Raw genomic sequence first — 5,803 nt, 5'->3', positions numbered from 1 at the left:
TATATATATATATATATATATATATATATATATATATATATATATATATATATATATATATATATATATATATATATATATGTAAAACACTTAGCAATGGACTTGGAACTGACCTGATATCAGAGCCTCATCGAAATACAGATACATACTCGGCAATCCACACATGTTTATTATATATTACGTATAATACACATATGTACATATATCATATTATATAAGTGCATATACATAATATATAAGCATGTATATGTATATAATATGATATTATATATATATTTAATATATATCATATATATATAGATAAAATATATATATATATATATATATATATATATATATGATATATATATTATAAAACAAAATTCGTACCCTTGCAAATGCATAAGCCTCCTAAAGCCTCTCTCTCTCTCTCTCTCTATCTCTCTCTCTCTCTCTCTCTCTCTCTCTCTCTCGTGTATACACAATTGACCGTCCGTGTGAAGCATTTAATCGGATTTGGCTTTTTTTCGGGTACCTTTCTCGTTATATCAAACAAAATGTCAAACACTATCATGTTTAAATTGGTAGGTCCCAGAACTCTGTGTAAGCGAGACATTCTCTTATATATATATATATATATATATATATATATATTATATAATATATATATATATATATATATATATCATTCAAGCTACAATTCCTTTAATATCTAATTCACTCTACCCCAAATGATATATTTTCATATATGTACCGAAGGGGAATTTTTTAGTTGATAATAATTTCGTCCCACTATGGGATCGAACCATCGTCCAAGTGGACGGGGACGAAATCAGGACAGTCAGTGACGCTATCCAATCAGCCAACAGAGACGCTATAAGTTCATATCGATTCTGACCTTACAAATCACCCTCGAACTCGGTGCTTTCGTAATTAGAATCGATATGAAACCCCGTCTACCATGTTAGCCAATTCGAGCGTTTGACAGCACGTAGCCTTTTGTTATGAATAATTATCACATCGAACCGTGATTCATTTATATATCATTCAAGCTACAAATGTCCTTTAATATCTAAATTCACTCTACCTACCAAATGATATATTTTCATATATGTAGATATATATATATATATATATATATTTATATATATATATATATATATATATATATATATATATATATATATATATATGTATGTGTGTGTGTGTGTGTGTTCCTTGAATAGTATGATTTTACCTCAGTATGGATGGTGTACAAATATTTCCGTAATTTATTTTATACTTTCTCTCTTCTTGTCATTTAAAAAAACTATTTATAGCTTTGTTATTCCACTTTCTTTCGAACTTCATCCCTCTGATATGCTAGTTTGGTATAAGATTCTTGTTACTAACATTCTTCGCTTAACTCATCCAACTCTCACCACATCTGCTTATAAAAATGACCTGCAATTTGGGCATAAGTTACATTACTCACTGATTCCTCCTTTTCAAGTTTGTTTAATGTTGATATGTACTGAGTATTTATCCGAGTCTTTAACGAAATACTGCCTAGTTATACTTTTAAATTTACCTGTCTCAGCACTATTTTATTATTGTTTATCTACAAGTACAGTGCAATGTTCGGATTAGAATCGAAGTCGTCTGAAGTTTGACAATTTTTACAGTTTTTCTTCGGCTAGAATTCTGTAACCACTTCCCATTTCAAAATAGGCTCCACATTGGTTTACATTAAATGCTGTCCGAATCTACTGAAAGTCCCGAACTTTTGAAAATAAATACCGATATGTAATATTATACTTTAAGTTTAACGACGGCCAAAAAAATATCCAATAACAACATAGCAGTGAAATTATGACCCAATCTTTGCTTTCGAGTTGCAGTGTCATTACCGTCAAAATGTCCATTGTCCACCGAGTCTCAACGGCTTTTCTCGTAGCTTGTTATCTCGCTTTAAAACCCTTCGAAAATTTCTTCATCAATTCCACGAAGAAAAATGTCAAGGGTCACTTCCTCTACTTTTTATTATCTCAGTATTACGTCCCCCGTCCAATTTCCTGGACTCGTTGTTTCTCATTTTCTTCATATTTTTCTCACATTCTTAATCCCTTCCCCTTATATGTCTTCGTCTTTTTTGTTTCTTAATTTATTGCAAAACGGGGACAGAGAGAGAGAGAGAGAGAGAGAGAGAGAGAGAGAGAGAGAGAGAGAGAGAGAGAGAGAGAGAGAGAGTTTATAACATTGGCTGATTGACTGAAGTGCTAAATATCGGTTTTGTTCCAAGAGAAAGAGATTTCATATCCAATTTTGACATTCGTCACGATTCATAATAGCTTTTTAAACAATCAAATGATTGATGCCTATTTTACCTAAGTGAAAGTTTTAGAAATTTAGAGGCTTATACGTGAAAAAGGAATGAGACGCGTTTGTCGAGTTTTGTAACCATACCATGTCCACACATACACATATGTACGTACACACTTTTAATATGTACGTACACACATTTTAAATATATATATATATATATATATATATATATATATATATATATATATATATATATATATCATCATATATATATATATATATATATATATATATATATATATATATATATATATATATAATGAAACCATCAACGTTTTATTTGCAGATAGCTTTAAAGAAGACCTAGACATCAAGAGACAATAATCGTATCTTTGGTTAAGCAGACTTTTCGACTCCGAAACTTGCATGCAATTGCACACGTTACTCGTCAATGGTTGTCAGCTGCCTTCCATAATTACTAACTACTATTTTAGGCAGAAATATTCCCCAAAGTTGCTGTAACTCCACATATGAAATACTCGTGCAACAATATCACGTCACAAACGTGACGCGATTCCTTGAATCTTTGTCAGTGTTTGAATAAAGGAATAATTCTATAGAAATCGTCAACACTACTATTCATATAAGTTATTTCATTGACGTCATAATACCCTACCTTTTATAGTACGTTACATTTAACAAGGAAATGTGAGAAAGTGTGTTATATAATATATATATATATATGATATATATATATATATATATTATATATAAAATATATATATATATATATATATATATATATATATATATATCATATATATAATATATATATATATATATATATATATATATATATGTATATATATATATATAATCATCAAATTCTTTAGCAATGGAAACTGAATATCACTTTGATGCGTGTGCGCGCGTGGAGCTATTCGACAAAAAATTATGGTATTTTCATCAGGTAATGTAGCGGGGGAAAGATACGAGCAGGAAAGCGATTCTAGAAAAGGAAATATTTCAGGATAACATCATAGAAAGGAAACCGAGGCCAAGTTATCTCACATAATTTTTTTTCGCGTAAAAAGACCCCAACCGACTGGAGAGTAAAATAACTCCCTGTGGTTCCATAACTCTACTACAAGATGGGCATGTTGTTCCGAGTCACTGATTTCTCCTTTTTGCTGTCTAGAACAGAATGCCGTGGGTTTACAGTGTTGTGTAACAAGATACGTTGTAAGACCATAATTGTTCTTTCTCTCTTTCTCTCTCTTAGCAGACAGCCACAAAATATATTACCTATTTTGCTAATTTGGGCTTTCGGTCCAGTACACTATCTTGCCATAGGGTGATAGTTCTTACAGAATAAAATATCGCAATGTTCAAAAACATATTCTTTTTATTTCTAAAATCCAAAAAAATTCATGCTTCTTCCACCATCTCTAATGTAACTATAACTGTACTTTCTCTTCACCGTTTTATAAAATACAAATCCATAATTCTAACGGTACTTTCTCTCCACTGTAGTATAAAATACAGATCCATAACTCTAACTGTACTTTCTCTTCACCGTAGCATGAAATACAAATCCATATCTCTAACTCCACCGTATTATAAAATACAAATCCATAACTCTCCCAGTATTTTCTCTCCACTGTTGTATAAAATATGAATCCATAACTCTAACTGTTCTCTCTCCCCACTGTTGTATAAAATATAAATCCATAACTCTCACTGTACTCTCTCTCCACCGTAGTATAAAATATAAATCCAAAACTGCACAAAGGTAGTAATGGAATTATAAATAACGATGTAATAAAACGAAAAATTTTAATAGCAAACGATTATTTCTATTTATTCTAAATGTGCGCAGTCTAGCTAAAGAGTTTCGCGTAACTTTAGGTTCAAACACGAATCAAAAGAACGACCGACAATTAAAATTATAATTTATGCGTAATATTTTCCAAACTCCTCTACTAAAATATTAATCACGCTTTGAAAATATAGTCATCTGCAAGTTTGATGTTAATTTTTGCCATATGGTCCATCAATTAAATAATCATGATACTAGGCATCGTGTCAACAATATTGAATGTTGTGAAAAAGTGTTCAACAATGATAAAGTGGTCAGCACATTCTTGTTATCAACCACTTGACGCCGGGAAAAATGTGGATAAAATAAGATATTAAATATTAATCCCTGCATCTCTTGGAAATTGCCAAACGAGAAATTATGTGCACTAATGTACACAAAGGCCTGTATATTTCATATAAATGATGTTAAGACCACTTATGAAACATGTTTTCCTTTCTGCATTTAGAAGAAATAAGTATAACGAACATTGGTTAAGAAAAACATATCATTATCTTTTTTTTTTTTTTTTTTTTTTTTACCAGTCACAGAAAATGAAATGTTTAATTCTGGACGAAAGTGATACTTTTACCAAAACTGTTCGCTGCTGATGAGACACGAAAATAACCATTAAGATGCTGTGTGAAGTGAATCCTGAATCAGTGAAACTTTTCCATAATAGAGTCACACACGAAGTCCCTATATAAGAACCCTCTGACATTTGTAAACGAATCGTTTTGCGTTTCGCAGCTCATTTGCAATTTATTGTTATCAGCTGTCCGGTAACATTCACGATAATATCAATACGCAATGGAAGCGTTGAATCATACGTATCAGAATTTAATTTTAAAATGTCAATCATAGATAACATAGTATTCCATTAAAGACAGCTCGGCAATAATGACTAAGCGTGCTTGCGAGTTCATGATTGAATTGACATAAATGAAGGATTTTAAATCCAGATTAAATATAGACAAACATTTCAACATATAAGAAACTGCAGCACATGTTAAGTTGTTTTACTGTGAACTCAACAGCCTTAAGTAATTGTCCGTCAGTTCCTACTTTCGTAAAAAAAATTATTCTTGAAGAATAGTAGAGAAAAATATGTCAATTCATAATTCATAAAAAAAAATTACCGGAAGTTAATAATATATACCTAAGGAATAAGATTAACCAATATGAATTCTTAGGTCGAGGACAACCCATTTCACGGGTGAAAGCATTTAGAAGATGGAGGAGGAAAGGGAGGAAATAGCGGCAGTAACAGGATATTCACGTCGACTCAGTTCTTTCTCCTAGATATTGTCGATTTTTGTTATGAATTCGCAAAAAAAAAAAAAATAATAATAATAATATCACCATTCCGAAATTCCGTTAACGACCTACAGCACGATGAATATTGGACAGCTGCTTAGTAATACCAGCGTGCCAGAAAGACAAATCATAAGGAGAATTGAAAGAATTTTGTATAAAATCAATTCTGTGAATTCTACCATAATTTTTAATAAAACATGTTTGAAAGAAGGTCTGTTTCCGGCATACACAACAATCAATAATAATACTAGTAAAGGAAAATATAAGCGGAAGTTTCTTCGGACCAATGGAGTTTTCTGTACAGCCAGTACAGCATATAAATCAAAGCCACCGAAAATAGATATA

The sequence above is a fragment of the Macrobrachium nipponense genome, chromosome 12, assembly GCF_015104395.2.
Source record: "Macrobrachium nipponense isolate FS-2020 chromosome 12, ASM1510439v2, whole genome shotgun sequence".
Taxonomy (NCBI): domain Eukaryota; kingdom Metazoa; phylum Arthropoda; class Malacostraca; order Decapoda; family Palaemonidae; genus Macrobrachium; species Macrobrachium nipponense.
The sequence above is the reverse complement of the archived record's forward strand: the minus strand, read 5'-3'. Positions refer to the sequence as shown.